This window comes from Euprymna scolopes, chromosome 17, assembly GCF_053919585.1.
Source record: "Euprymna scolopes isolate OS-2025 chromosome 17, ASM5391958v1, whole genome shotgun sequence".
Lineage (NCBI taxonomy): Eukaryota > Metazoa > Mollusca > Cephalopoda > Sepiida > Sepiolidae > Euprymna > Euprymna scolopes.
Window position 1 is genome coordinate 79,613,196 of NC_136498.1, and position 17,500 is coordinate 79,630,695.

Consider the following 17,500-nt stretch of genomic DNA (forward strand, 5'->3'; position numbering starts at 1 on the left):
AGTGATGTGTACATTTTAGTTTTATTGGTAGTTTAAAATCAATAAATATTTATCATTTTATTATTAGCATTAGCAATTGAAATCTTTGTTGTGAACAAAAAAACAAATCAATAATTAAAAGAACTGATTTCTCCGATTCCGATGCTGATTCCAATACCTTAAAAAGTTCGCCTTTTCCGATTCCCGATTCTGATCAATCATCCCAACGCTAATTTTCGATTTTTAAGCGATTATCGTGGATCCAAATGGCTATAACAAAACTTTTTTTAGGTTCTAACTCAACAGTCTTTATATTACTTTTGTTTCAAAGTAAATAAACGTTTTGGTAAATGTGTAGTTTAGCGGCGTAAATTATTTGACAAACAACAATTTATAAAAACTGTTTATTTTTATATAAAACACATTATTAGACCCAAAGGCAGAAATAAGACCAGAAAAAAAATTCATTTTTATTATTTTTTCATAATTTTTTATTAGAATATATGTACGATATTCGAAAATGCTGTATTGCTTTTAAAATTTGGCCTTTCTAAGGTTTGGCAGATTGGCCTTTTTAAGGTAAAATTTGGCCTTTTTTACGCTCTTTCATTAAAAAAAAAATATGGCGACCAAGAGCATAGTTCATGGAAGAGAGTAAAAAGGCTAATCTGTCAAACCTTTAAAAAAGCCAAATTTTAAAAGCAATATGGCTACCGCGATTGCCATACATTTAGTCTAATAAAAATAAATTGAAAAATAATAAAAATGAAAATTTTGGGGGTTTTATTTCAGCCTTGGGGTCTAATAATGTGTTTTATATAAAAAATAGTTTTTATAATTTTTTTTTGTCTGTCAAATAATTTACGCCGCTAAACTACACATTGGCCAACGTTTTAAAATAAGTTCAAACAACAACAACAAAAAATACCCACATAGATAGAAGTACTAAGAGTAACTTCTCTTGTCTTTGGTAACATTTATTTGTTGTATATTTATTTTTTCATAACTTTCTTTTTTGTTGGCTATTGTAGCAAACATTCTTAAAAATGTTGTCATCGTTAAAATGTAGTATTATTCTAATGCGTTTGCTATATGGTAATAGTGTTGTTGTTGTTGTTGTTGTTGTTGTTGTTGTTGTTGTTGTTGTTGTTGTCGTTGTTGTTGTTGTTGTTGTTGTTTGCGAGTTATCAAGTGTTAACTATTCTGGACATTTTCCGAAAGTTTTTTTTTTATTACTAATTTTTCCTAAGAGTGAATATCGCCTGCCATCATTCGAATTACTCACAGTTATGAGTTTTCCTACTACAAAACGAGAAAGGGCGAATATACGTTCAAAGACAAAAACAGGAGTTCTCTTGGCGAAGGAAAGCGTGAGCCAATTGCTAAGTGTAGGGAGCTAACCCCTCCCCCTGTCTTCCTACATCACTTAACCAACACCCCAACCCATCCCACTCGGAATGTGGTGTGAACTAATTTTAGTGTGTGCTAATTCTTCTGACAACATACGTACAGCAATTAAAACTATTTCTTGCTTTAGCTTATACACATTTGGAGCAAAGAAGCAAGCGCACAAAATTGATTTTACTATCAACTACAAAAGTAAAGATAGAGAGGGGGAGAAAGAAAGAGGGTGAAGAGAGTAAATAGAAATGAAAAAAAAAATAAAAACTAATAACTTTACTCCTTTCTATAAAAAAAAAAATATAAATTCAAGAGAATTGACACTGCCACGATAGATATGTAAGGAAATATTCATGGCCTAACATTCTCTCCCCTCTCTTCATACAAAAAAAAATCGGTGGCACCAACACCGGTTTGTGCTTCAAAAAATGGCAGGTGATGGTCTAGGAGAATGGAAAAGCCGAGGAGGAAGCTTTGTCGAGGGAAAAGAAAGACTGGGAAAGTCGATCCATACAAAAATAAATTAAAATCATGATAGACTACGAATTTGGAAAAAAAGGCCGAACATAGTTCAGGGTGGGACGATAAAAGTGTTAACTTAAAGCAAACTACATTAACACTTTATTTTAAATTTTTTATCGAAAAAAATCAATTCGGGTAACTTGATTATGTAGTAGAGCTGACAGCTATTCAATGTAGCCGACTTAAACATCAATCACCACCTCGATACGGGCCCGGAAGTCGGAGCATGCCTTTTCCATAAAGCGCTGGCGGTTGTTGGGCGGATACTCGACGGATCACGGCGATCAAGCTACCTTTGGTGTTGTAGGGGGTCATGTTGATGATGTTTTCGATCATGGCCAAACAAAATAGCCCAACGAGTTCAGGTCGGGAGAGGAGGGAAGTGAAAGAAAGTTACAAAGTCGTAGTCCTTATGAAGCCAAGCCTAGGTCTCTTTGGACTTGTATGCCAGCGCCGAGTCATGCTGCCACACCCAGTGTCTGCCAGCGGCCACCTGATTGCACCAGGGAATCGCCATACTCTTCAGCACATCCAGGTACACTTAAGTGTTGACTTTCAAGCCGACTTTAAAGATGTGAGATGGCATGATGTTGCCCTCACTTGAAACTATATCAAAGACCATAACCGTGGTCGGAAACTTTGTTTTCATAACCCTGTGCACGTCCCTGTTATTCATGGCAATCCAGCGATGCATTTTGAAGGTTGTCATAACTGGGATCGGTAGAGAGCATGAATTGTACAGCGGCGCATCTCCTATCTCGCTTGTTGAACATTGTGTCACTTTCAGACATGATAGAAGGCTCCTATCTTGGTATTTGTACACAGCTGGCCAACTAGTAGATAGTCTGCAACAAAAAATAGAAAACCGATTTTCATAAAACGGAAATGGAATCATGTCGCCTTTCCTAGAGCGACAATTTTATCGTTCCACCCTGTATGTTTATTCAAACATTATTGGCTACATATGTGCAAGCATGTTTCTGCTGCAATTCCTTAAGAAAAACAGCATTCTTCTCATTGTAAAAAATCTGACACGATGACGCTGCTTCTTTAAAAGAATTGCAGCAGAAACATGTTTGCACATATGTAGGCAATAATGTTTGTATGAATAAATGTATCTATTTATTCTATATACCTATAATGTTGAGTTTTTTTTCACCATGACATTGATATCTAAAGCCTATTTTTTCTATTTACAAATTATTAAAACGAACAGTTTTATATACTCAGTCATGTACATACGAGCGGCTATGTGAAACTTAACTAATGTACATATTGCTTAAAAAAGCATTAATTAATTAGAAAAAATGTTACACAAAAGGCCCGGTCTAAGCCGAGTTGACATGCTAGTATATATATGTATATGTGTATATACATATATGTATTTATATGGATAAAAATTTAGCACGCGTCTGCGGATGGAATGTGGGGAACATGACAGGTAAATCAGAATTTTTCAATATTTCTCACGAATGTAAACAAAATTTGTTATTGTTTGAGAAGGAATGTAGCAATTAAAGGAATTGTTATGTTGATGTTTTTAAAAGTTGACAGAAAAAGTGACACAAAAAAGATTGGCAGATTGAGATTTGATTCTCAATCAAGCGGACGCAACGATATACTTCTGTCTGTCTCTCTCCCACTCTTCTCTCTCTCTCTCTCTCTCTCTCTCTCTCTCTCTCCACCATAACAGAGAAACAACGAGGAATAAAAACAGACTGTTGCTTATACCAAATGCGTTCTTGTCTACTTCACAAGATTTCCAGCTACGGTATAACTGGAAATGTTTTCTCAATCATTAAATCATTTCTCTCCGATAGGCTCATAAGAGTAGTGGTAGATGGTCAAAAATCGGAGGCCTGCAATATAAATGCTGGAGTCCCTCAGGGGTCAATCCTGGGCCCAACTCTCTTCCTGATCTACATCAATGACCTCCTTAAACACATACTTAAATCATTCGTTGACATCTATGCTGATGACACGACCATCTACAGCAACACATCAAAGGCTGTAAATGACAAAGTTCTCTCTGATTCTCTCTCCTCTGATCTCGAGCGCGTGGTTCAGTGGGGGAAGATGTGGCTGGTTACCTTTAATGCATCCAAAACCAAACTCCTATCCTTACATCATCAACGCTCTGATCCCCAGCTGGCATCAATTGTGATGGATGGCTCTCGTCTGGGTGAGGCCCCGTGTTTTGAAAAGCTTCTGGGTTTGACCTTTACTCCTGATCTGAAATGGAACACGTACATCAAGTATGTTGCCAAGGTCGCTGGAAAGATGGTGGGATCCTTCTACCGCTCCAGAAGATATCTCACTACTGATGCAATTCTCTATCTATATAAAAGCCAAGTACGTCCAAGGATGGAATACTGTTGCCATATCTGGGCAGGAGCTGCCAAAAACAGCCTATCATGCCTTGACAGAGTACAAAATAGACTTCGTGGTTTAGTGGGGGATGCCCTTTTCTCTACCCTGCAACCCCTCTCCCACAGAAGAGACATTGCGAGCCTATCCTTGTTTTATCGTTATTTTCATGGCAGGTGCTCGTCTGAACTCCAATCCCTGGTCCCCCCTCGCCAATCTTTCACGAAAAACACTCGTCTAGCTGAATCCACTGTGAAAAATTTCTACCACACTATATCTGTGCCTAAATCAAAACGCGGTTTCCATGAACAAAGCTTCTTTCTTAGAACTGCACGCCTGTGGAACTCTGTTCCGTCTGCCTGCTTCCCTCCGGACTACAACTTGGATGTCTTCAAGTCTAATGTTGACAAATTCCTAATGAACCGCCCCCTTAAGTAAACACTTCATCAAATCTCCACACTAACGTAATGTACTTGCAATAACCCTTATCCCTGAGTGGCTTCCGGGCCTTGATAAGTGGTGATCACTGTGTAAAAAAATATATATATATATATATATATATATATATATATATATATATATATATATATCAGGGGCGGAGATGGGACTAGTGCCACTCGTGCCCGGCACGACCAATAATTCGGTTAATGTTATTCAAAATGGATGAAAAAATTATCCATTAATTTCAAGCAAACATACTTAGTCTGATCTCAATTAAATTACATATCTATTCAAGTTTTGATAACTAAATAGCAAAAAATTCATAAATATATCTGGGAATAATACAAGGATGCTGTTTTGAACGGGTTGTCTCTGTCCGGCCACCACCAGATTCGTTGAAAACTCCATAACAGCGGCTATGACGTTGAACGTCCGTAATTCGTGCTAAGCCAAACCTTTACTCGTAATAATCATAATGTTAGAGAAATCCAGATTTTTCTGTAATCACCCGCAAAGTGAAGCCCACTTATAGTGCCTAAAATATTTAGCACGATCGAGCCTGCTGATGTCTGTTTTAGGAAGAGGATGAGGGACCGAGAGAGAGAGGGGGAGAGAGAGATCTCTAGACACATACATACGCATAAACACATGAAGAACGATTACTACTACTGTTGCAATATGTAGTAGCACGAATAGTTCTGTGTAAACATAACCACGCGTATATATCAGATTGTAAATAAATATCAGTGATGAAGTTATTGTTTCATTAATTAATAAAGAACAGGTTTTGAATAAGAGTGAATTTGTTTTTTTGAGGAATTTTTTTTTTCGTGAATTTTGAATCATAGAAATCTACGAAAAATACGGGTTTTAAGTCATTTTATATTAATACTAAGAAACCCGTCAATCCAATAAACGTATTGATACGTAAATACTTTGTAATTTTTTTTCATAAAAACCCTGTATGTAACTTTTCTTGCTGCATCCATCATTTCACAGCTATTTAAACCCAACTTTATTCAATCAATATTACCTTTTATTCTATGGGAAAATTTAATCGCCGTTTTTGGAGAACATTACTTCAGTTGCCGAAATATTTCAGTCGCTTCACTACATTCAATTTTACCACGGACTTTATTTACGAATTCTTTGTATCTATTGCTAACCTGGTTAGTTGTCATTGTCATCAATTTCTTTATTCTAATAAACATATTTTTCTACTCATAGTAATGAATATCTCTTTTCTTCTATACTTTTGAAAGGGAAAAAATATCTTATCTACTGTATCAACAAGACCACAAATTATATAGTATCTTGATTGTTCACAAAAAAACAAAAACAAACACCATGCAAGGTACGTTAGTCAAGCTGTGCTATGCAATGGAGAATCACGCAATAGCAACTATGATTACTTATTTGGGTCCACAGACCACGGATTGGGAACTAAAGTTGACAAAGGGCAGGGGGGGCACGACAAGCAATAATAGGCTAGAGTCGCCACTGATATATATATATATATATATATATATATATATATATATATATATATATATATATATATATATAAGAGCAAACAGTTAATAAAATATGTTAAAAAATACTTTGAAATGAGTTAAAAACATATTTAATCTGAATAGGAAACACTAGATAAATGGATAGTCCTTAATCCACGGAGTTTCGAAGAAATACTCTTCTTCTCATTAGAGGGTAGGAATTAGCAAAGTGACGGTAAAATCCAAATGTCAAACTTCAAGAAAGTTAAAAGAATTTCGATTTGTACAAGTAAAATCCTAGGAAATCCCGTAATTGGAAGAAGATGGTCCATAATAATCCAAAGGCAGAAATCCATGGAATAATTCACAAAAATGTGTACAAGGAAAAAAGAAAAGATTCCAATAATATTAATAAAAGAAAAATAAGATATGCTTATCACTCTACTTCCGAGACATAAATATAAATAAGAAAGATCTGGGAAGAGAAAGAGGAGAGAGAAAAAAAATGATGATAAAGTTAAATATAAAATAAAGGGAAACAAAAGTCAAAATGACCCAGACAGGAAATGTTAAAGGTGTGAAAAAATATATAGGGCAAAATAATATAGGTCAACTGAAATGTACAGGTCATCAATTAAAAAAAAATGTCAGCAAGAGTTGTTAGACGACACTAAATGGAAAATAAATAAATTAATTAATTAATAAATAGAAAATAAATAATAAATAAAGAATAAATAAATAAATAATAAAAAATAAAAATAAAATATAAAATATAAAATAAAAATAAAATAAAATTATTTAAAGGGAGAGGATGGCCGGTATCTGCAAATTCAGGAAAAAGCAAAAAAAGAGAAGAAAAAAAGAAAGTAATTAAATGCATATAGTAAAATATAAGTAAATATACATACAAGATATGAAAGTGTGGGTAGATTGATATATTAGATAGATAGGAAGGTTTAAAGAATAAAGCAGAAAATGCAGATAAATAACCGGCCATGCAAAGAAGAGATAAAGAATTAAAATAAAAGATTCTTAAATTATAAAGTATTAAGAAGTATGTAGAAAAACGATAAAGTTAAAGAAATTTTTTTATCTATATAAAGGGTAAAAGTAATAAGATTGTTATTTTCCCCGATTTTCGTAAAAACACATGTTAAATATGCAGATGTTTTCCTAAAGGTTAAAATGCACTTGTGGAGGATGGTCTATAGATTTTAGCTTTGTGGGTATTTTAAAATCAATAAATATTTATTATTTTATCATTATTACCTGCAATGGAAGATTTTACTTTAAACAAAATCAAATAAAAAAGACTATTAAAAATTATTTTGGCATCGGAAACTAGGCATCAATTATTCCGATACTCCCAAATCTTCCGATTTTTCCAATTCCCGATTCCGATTCCGATTAATCGTCCCAACACTAATATATATATATATATATATATATATATATATATATATATATATATATATATATATATATTGCATTGATGTCACATGCCTATTTTTTCTATTTAAAATTTTTAAACTGAACTTATCAATATACATAGTCATGGATATGCAAGCAACTTCATAACAGTTAACTAATTTGCATATTCCTTTGAAAAACGAATTTCAATAATTATTTATTCATTTTTCTGGTTTCTTAGTGGACGATTGCTTTCATTGACCTATTATGCTCAGTTCTATTTATGCATATTTTCTACATTATTTCGTAGCACACTACTAGCCTACTTTTTTAACATAATCGCGTTGGCATTTGGGGGCGTGGCGTAAGCATTACATCACGGACTCAAATGCATATGGGGATTAATGTCGGAAGAGAAGGGCAAGAGGAGGAGAGAAACAGAAGCAAAGATTAGAAGAAGAGAGAGAAGAAAAAGAAACTGACGTGTGGCAGTCGGCACTTTACGTTCGGCAATCGCGAGAGGCTATTCCCCTCTCTCTCTCTCTCTCTCTCTCTCTCTCTCTCTCTCTCTCTCTCTCTCTGTATATATATATATATATATATATATATCCTCCTCCTCCCTTTCACAAATCGCACTTTGTCAAAATGTTCATCGTGCGAGTGTGATTTATGAGATGTGTTTTCTGGTGTCCTGTACTGACAGGATATATCCGTTTTTGGTTACGTGAAATGGCAAAAAAATTATCGAAATTATCATTTTCTTCTGTGAGCGCGTTTATATACAACGTGATGGTTTCGTTAGAGAAATATAGACAACTGCGTTACTGGAGTTTATTTAGACAACGTTACGAAAGTATATTTTAACAGCGTTACACTTTTTTAATTTAAAAATTATTTAAACAAACTTCTAAATTTACTCAGTCATGGATATACAAGTGACTTCATAAATGTTAACTAATTTGAATATTCATTTTAAAAACGAACTTTCATTAATAAATTATTCATTTTTATCGCGTCTTATTGGGTGATTGATTTAATTTCACTATTACGCTCAGTGACCTTATTTTTGTGTGCGGAACTAAGCTTCTCTCTCATTTTTTGGTCTACATACTTGAAACTTGATATATAGGTTTGGACCTGTAAAACAAATTCGATTTGGTTTCTAACCGGTAAAATAGCCGCTAAGAGTCCCAAGTTGAAAAAAAAGTGACTTTAGCAAGAGTAAGCCCACTAAAACTAGTACTTCTCGCATGCGCAAATTTTCCGTTCAAGTCGCTTAATTTTGAACATTTTCGATTTATTTGTCGATAGCTCAAATAAGGCTTGACCGCTAAATGTTTGCATTTTTATTCTACCTTCTGGCACCCAGGTCATATTTTTTATTATTTTTGAAATCATTACTATATATATTGGGTACAATATAATAATCAATAAAGAATTTGCTTAATAATAATAAATACGAAATTTGCATGAACTAAAGTATCATATTTAAGCATATTTTGCGACTGGGCAACGCCGGGCGACCTTTTAGTATACTATAATTATATTGTGTTTGTCATTGAGCACTTTTAGATAAACACCAGAGTTTCAGTGGATTTTCCACCTAGAGCACTACAGAGATACAATCATTATATTAGAAGAAGCCAATTATAAAGCCATTGATAAGAAACGATCTCAAGGTGACCTTGAAAAGAACACGTGTCTTTGGTATGAGGTTCGAATCGGGTGAGGCAAGCGGCGAGATTAACAATAATAAGACAGTTTTAATTTGTTGTCGGTAATGAATCGAATGAATTCGCGTAGTGGAAGATCCGAGGCACATTGTGTAAAACATTTCTTAGGCTTGGCTTAAGTATAAATTTACGTGGCTTCAATTTAATTTACAAGTAGCTCCAATATTTCAACGTTTATTTTTAAGGTGTGCTTGCAATTGGCTGAAATGAATTTTGTATTAAGATTCTTATTCAACCAAGAGTTGATAATTTTTTTTTTTTAAATATTTGTTTATTGATGACGATTGAACAAGGTTGACAACCTCATCCAGACCTCCATTGGAAGGGCATGGAGAGTATTGAAATATCTTGGAAGATATTATCATCTAAATTCAAAAAATTCTAGGGAAAACACACGGTGGATATCAAACGAAATAGCAAGTAGTGAACAAAACCTGCGCCAAGCATGCCACGAGGAGGACGATTATATTAATTAGATTTTGTAAGCCATCGAAGCGGACATGCGCAAAATATGATGGAAATCAAATGCACCCAGTGAAATACTTGAGCATTTGAAAATGAATATTTTTATGTAAATAGATACAATCGACCGCGAATGTCAGGAATTATGCCCTATTACCAAGATAGGCATTTTGAATTATCACAGCTTTTCTTATTTTTTTTCCTTAATGAAAAGATTGATAAAATTAAAAGCAGAACGAAAAGAGAAAAGTGTTTGCCAACATGCACTCACACAAGAAACAGTTATAAACATATCTTCAAACCATCCAAACGTTTTTTGCGTTTTGTTTACATCGAAATTACAGCTCAGTGCTATACTTTTGAGATGAATTCGTTCATATCATTCTATCTCAATTGAAATGACTGGCTCTTGTCTTGGGGAAGCGCCATGTCTTGACAAGCTTCTGGGACTGACCTTCACTCCTGAACTTAAATGGAATACATGCATCAAATCTGTTGCCAAGATCACTGGAAAAATGGTTGGATCATTCTACTGCTCCAGTAGATATTTCACTGCCGATGCAATCCTCCATCTGTATAACAACCAAGTATGTCCTAAAATTGAGTACTGTTGTCACATCTATGCAGGAGATGCTCGGCGCGCCCTGTCCTGCCTTAATAGAGTTCAAAACCGGCTTCAAGACCTAGTAAGTGATACCCTTTTCTTTCCCCTGCACTCTCTTTTCCATAGAAGAGACTTTGCGAGTCTGTCTCTGCTCTATCGATATTTTCATGGCAAGTGCTCGTCTGAGCTCCAATCTATAGCCCTCCCTTGTCGGACTTTCACAAAAAAAAATACTCGACTAGCTACAACCACTATCAATAATTTCTACCTACTCTCTATCTGTGCCTAAATCCAAAGGCAGATTCCATGAACAAAGCTGCTTTCCTAAAATTGCCCGCCTGTGGAACACTGTTTCTCGGCCGACCACAATATCATAGTCTTCAAGTCCAATGTAAACAAGTTTTTGTTAAACCGTCCCCTTAAATAATCAAATTCTACCCCACTTACACCATTAACGATTACTACATTACCACCTTACATTCATTAACATTTATCCTCGAGTAGCTTCGGGCCTTGACTTATAAAAAATCTTTCCTCATCAACTACACAATCATTCAGATCTTCCCTAAACCTTCTGTGAATTCATGATTCTTTTCACCAATGTTAATAAAAGTGGCTTGATTACTCCCATGTTTCATTTTACTTCAAAGTTCTCAGAAATCAAGGGGTCTCCCACCTGGAGCAAACATTTGATCTCTGCATAAGATATATAGATATTCTAATTCAAGTTATCCTTTAACTCTCAAATACTGAGTTAGTCAAGAAGTTAGTACCATAATTTTCCTTTCCTCAGTATTATTTTTTGGGTACTTGTGCATTTAACGAACCAGACGTAACTCAGCATTTGCTCGGCTTTGTCCGACGCATGATGTCAATAGGCCGATAAAACCGAGCGTTGCCGATAAAATAAAAACAACGCTACAACAAAATAACTGTAAAATGAAATTGTAAAAACATCCAAAAATAAATAAGTAAAAAGCAAAAATCTACCGTTCATTTATGTTTTTTATTAGTAGTATTATTGTTTGAAATTGTTTTCTGTTTGCAAAATAAATACATATGAAACATTTTTTTTAAACAAATAATAGTAATTATTTTTTTTAATGAAACGTTTTTTTTGGGGGGGGGTTCAACTATTTACGTAAAATGACTAACAAAAATGATATTTGTAGGATCAATTTTTTTTTTTTTAACAAATAATAGTGAGTAATTGTTTTTTACGAAACTTTTTTTTTTCAACTATCGTAAGAAAAAGGAAAGGAACAAAACTTTTTTTTTACGGAATCTACAAAAGTAAGGATGTGGTGGTTCACCGTTAAATATATGATTCCCCTCTCCTCCCACTTTGCTTCAACAATCTGATACGACCGCGTGTGGTCCCTGGCAGAATGTATTTTCTTATTAGTTGAAGGAGGGTTTCGGCATTCCTATTTGCTACATTAACAAACAAAAAAAAAATCCTTTTCGGCGGGGTCGGCGTATCCACTGAAGACCCAGACCGGTGTTAGACGTCTGCCGACGTTGTGTTTCCGGCGGTTGAAGAAGACAGACTCGTCGATTTCGACCGTATGGCCTGCTGGGCTTCCTATCTGCCGGGGATTCCTGAGAAAGTAATCCCGGCATATTATATCTCGCAGGAAATTCTTCCAGTCCACAATTGTGTGGCGTGACCGCAACCCACATTGGCGCTGGAGATTCCTAGTCGCCGCCATCTCGAATGCCCATATCGGAATTCTCGTTTGCTGCTCGACGCGCGCGTATGCGCGTCGAGTTGAAACTAAGCGCGCAGCGTTTTGATTGGCTGATGATCATGTTTCGTCAGGCAGCAGCAAAACCCGAGCTGTTGACGTCATGCGTCGAACAAAGCCGAGCAAATGCTGAGTTACGTCTGGTTCCTTAAATGCACAAGTACCCTTTTTTGTATTCTCTTTCTACTACTGGATTCCAGGACAAGAATTCATCTAGTTTGGTGGAGTATCTAGCCTTTTGCTATTATATCACTTGTAGAAGATGCATCATTCCTCGTAGAAGTCAATGTATGGTTGACCATAGTGAGGAGATAAATGTGATTTGGAATAAGTCAGGGTTTACTTGTAGGAAAAATATTCTCATGCCAGGTTGTCCTGGCCCTGTACAGAGAGACATTAGACACTCACTCAAAGATAGTGCCCAGTAGGCACTCAAGTTCTTTCCCCACGCTTGATTACTGTTATATGCTGTTATGTGAGTTCTGACTGGTTTGAAAAGCGACCGATGTATTTTCTGTATATTTTGTGTGTATTCTTAAAAGCTGTCATAATTTTTATCACGGCTATACGTAACATATTAGATGTTAACCGGAGATATATCGCTACAATTGTCCTTGTTCGAACAACCAGCATACAGTATGTTCATAGTACGCAAACAGAAACATGCACACACACACACAAAGACTCATACATACCGACAGATATACAAATACATACACACACATATGTGAATATGCTTATCACCACTAACATATATATTTATGCTTATACACTCAATCGCACAGCTGCTGACGTCATGTGAAGTCTTAGTAAGATTTGATGAACGAATAAAGCATTCGAATTTCCTTAAATTTCTTTCTATTTGTCATTATTCTTACATGCGTGCAGGTGAAACGTTAAGATTGAATTCGAATGAAATATAACATTTGAGCAACCTAATTATGGAGCATGTGGGGGCAGATTATGTTTTTCTTCTTCTTCTTCTTCTTCAACAGCAGCAGTGGCAACAACAATAACAATAATAATAGTGTTCCAAAAACCCTGGAAAAAGACAAAGAGAAATTGGAATCAAGGGGAAGATTAAGACTAGACATCGGCCGGTTTTTAATGAAAACAGCTGAAATCTTTAACAAAGCCCATCGAATGCGGAGTCTAAACCACAAAACTACGAATATTAACCAACCACATGAGAAACTGTAACAAAAGTAAAAGAAAAGAAAAGATGGAAGAAAAAGTCAGATGAATTAAAGGAAACTGAAACTAAAAGAAAAAATGCATCAGCTCTGGCTGGTACCACACAAAATAGTCGTGAGGAATAGTAGGAAGGTGGAAGGACTGAAGAGGAAAAACACTGTTCAGACCTTCAGTGCAATAAATGCTGGCCTGTAGAGGGAAAAGTTGCCTCCTAAATTCCCGTGAAGACTAATGGTCATTGCCAGTGAAAAATCAATGGTAAACAGCTGTTGCGATATCGCCAAGTCATTTGCAAAGGTAATCGAAAGAGGTGGAGAGTACTGGCAATCTAGGGAAAACTTGCTCTCGGCCAGACTCCAAAGAATACCAGCGGTTATCATCAGTTAAAAATCTCTGATAATGTCCTGTGTTAGACATTCTAATGACGACGACAAAAAAAACAACCGGGGACAAGCGGACCGACAAAACCTGGATGGGAAATAAGACTAGAAACCCAAATACACAAGCATAAAAAAGACGCCAAAATGATCAACAGGAAGAAAGCAATGTGGAGAAAACGGAATATTGGAAATGTAACTAACAGGGAAAGGCTAAACAAGAAACATGAAGAACTGGACCAAAAAATAAAAGCAAAAGAAGCGAGATTGAGACGATATAGATATAAATCTGAACAATGCAAACAAAACAGAACATTTGAAACTAATGAAAGCCAATTCTACCAAAATTTGGACGGAAGAAAAACAAAAACAGAACAACCAAATCCGACAGAAACAAAACTCTACTGGAGTAAAATATGGGAAGAGCAAAGAGATCACAATAGAAATGTCGAATGGCTGAAAGACATGAAAGAAGAGTTACAACAAATAGAATAAGGGACAGCGAATGAAATCAGCAACGAAACCCTAAAGAAAACCATAGGAAAAATGGCAAACTGGAGAGCACCAGGGCACGACGGGATATATGCATACTGGTTCAAAAAATTCACAACCTTACACGAAAGGCTAGCCCAAAACCTAAGAAGACGTATACAGGAACCAAGCATACCAGACTGGCTGACAAAAGGTAGAACCACACTGCTACAGAAGGACACGGAGAAAGGAACCGTCCCTAGCAACTATAGGCCAATCACGTGCTTACCAATTATGTGGAAGATATTGACAGCGCAACTGAGGGAACAAATCTACCACTCCCTGAATAACCGTGGACTCATCCACGAGGAGCAGAAAGGATTCCAAAAGGGAAAAAGAGGAACACATGGCCTGTTATATATATATCAAAAGATCCTAAAAGAGGTAAAAAGGAGGAGAAAGAATTTAGCCATGGCATGGATCGACTACAAAAAAGCGTACGACAGGATCCCCCAAGCATGGATAATAGAATGCCTTAAAATGTATAAAATACCAAGTGGGATCACCAACGTAATAGAAAATGCAATGAAAACATGGAGAATAGAATTGATAGCTGATGGACAACACATAAAAGAAATTAACATACAAAGAGGCATCTTTCAAGGAGACTCACTATCACCACTACTGTTCATCATAGCCATGATGCCCTTGAACAGTATTGCCAAGCCGGATACAAGTTCTCCAATACAGAGGAAAAAATGAACCACCTGATGTACATGGACGATCTGAAACTTTTTGTAAGGACCGAAAAGGAGCTAGAGACACTAATCAACACCACCAGAATCAACCAAGATATCCAAATGGAATTTGGAATAGAAAAGTGCGCACAACTAGTTATAAGAAAGGGAAAGCTGGAAACGACAGAAGGCATGGAACTACCCAACCAAACAGAAATGAGGCACTAGAGGAACAAAACGACTATAAATACTTGGGAATTCTGGAAGCGGACACCATCAGAGCAACAGAAATGAAAGAGAAAATTGGAAAAGAATACCTCAGGAGAACAAGAAACCTCCTGGAAACGAAATTATATAGCAGAAACCTAAAAAAAAAAAAAAAAAAGGTATAAATACATGGGCAGTATTACTAGTAAGATACTCTGGACCGTTTATAGGGTGGGCAAAAGAAGAACTGAGACAACTCGACCAGAAAACCAGGAAACTCATGACTATGCATAATGCACTACACCCAAAGGACGATACTGACAGACTTTGCGTGAAAAGGAAAGACGGCGGGAGAGGACTGATCTGTATAGAAGACTGTGTGAAGGATACGAAAAAAGAACTAGAAAAATACATAATGCAAAACACTGAAAGGATAATTATGGCAGCGAGAGACACCAAAAAAAACAACAAAACAGAAAACAGAGAGACAAACGACAAAACGAGAAAAGAGAAATGGGAAGAGAAACAACTCCACGGAAGAGTGATAAGAATGACAAAAGATGAGAATAACGAAAACACCTGGACATGGATGTGAAAAGGACATATAAACCGAGAAACTGAATCTCTAATAACTGCAGCACAAGATAACACGATAAGAACCAACCATATCAAAGCAAGGATCGATAAAACACAAGAAAACAGCAAATGCAGACTCTGTGGACAGAGAGACGAAACGATAAACCATAGCGTAAGTGAATGCAGCAAACTGGCCCAAAAGAAATACAAAAACAGGCATGACCAAGTGGGGAGGGCGGTGCACTGGGAATTATGCAAACGCCTGCATTTTGAGCATACAGACAAATGGTACAAGCATAAACCCGCAACAGCATTCGAAAACGAGAACCACAAAACCCCACGGGACATGGACATACAGACGGACAAACCCATCCAAGCAAGAAGACCAGATGTTGTAATAATTAACAAGAAAGAAAAATCCTGTCAAATCGTAGACTTTGCTGTCCCAGCTGACCACAGGGTGAGTATGAAAGAAAAGGAGAAACGAAGCAAATATACAGAGTTAGCCAGAGAGTTAAAAGGGATTTGGATGATGAAGAAAATCAAAATAGTACCGATAATAGTAGGAGCACTAGGAACAATTCCGAAAAACTTCGAAAAAAGAATAGCATAAATTGGAATCAGAGGAATAAATGCAAAAATACAACGCCTAACGATAAAGAAAACGGCTGAAATATTACAGAAAACCCTAGAATGTGGGGAATAACACAAGACAATATAACAAAGAAGTGTTACAGGGAATGAAGAACGCCGAAGCTGCATATCAACAAGTTCTACACCACCATTATGCACCCCCCATTGTCTCATCACCGTTCCCCCCTCCCCCAATAGAAAAGTGATACCAAAGAGCCGAGAAGGGTCAAGGAGGATGGAAAGACCGAGGAGAGAGCGCTGGCCAGACCCCGGCTGGACAAGCGCGAAGAGAACTGGGATCGTGGGGAGGCTTAGTGCCACTCAAATTCCAGTATAAACCAAAGCCCACTACCAGCGAGAAATCAATGGTATGAGGCTGTTGCGATGACGCAGATTTATTTGCAAATGCTATCGAAGGAGGTGGAGAGAGCTGGACGTCTGGAGAGACTTGGTGTCACTCAGCTTCCAGAGAACACCATAGGCCTCCAAACCTATCGTTTGTTGACTTGTGTGAAAGCTCCATGTGAACCAAATAATAATAATAATAAGAAGAAGAAGAAGAAGAAGAACTCACAAAATAGCTGCGTTTCAAAATTCATAATGATGGGTTGCTTAGTTTAATAGTGAATCCTATACAAAGCAATATATGCTTACATTTGTATAAATGGAGATACAGTATGCGTATGGATAAATAAGTTTCTTATATGTAAAATACATATAAATGTATTTTGATTTGCAGTGCTTTTTTTCTTGTTTATATATGTTAAAGTAATATTAGTTAGGAAGGTCAAACTCAATTAGGCGTCATAATGTTCTGACTCCGCCCTCATTACACTTAATTGCATTGCATTTTTGTAACAGAGTTTCAGGGCATTTGTCATTTTGATTTCGTGATGATTTTAATGGCTACGTTTTTGTTTATTTATTGTTTTCTATCTGCTTGATATTATTTGCTGGTCGTATTTAGTCCTTCTGTAACAAACACACACTCACACCTCTCTCTCTCTCTCTCTCTCTCTCTCTCTCTCTCTCTCTCTCTCTATCTATCTATCTATCTCTTTATTTCTCCCTCTCTTTATCTCATCCTCTCTATCTGACACAGGATGTGATACAAGGTCGCTTAAATAAAGGCGGCCCAGTGTTTT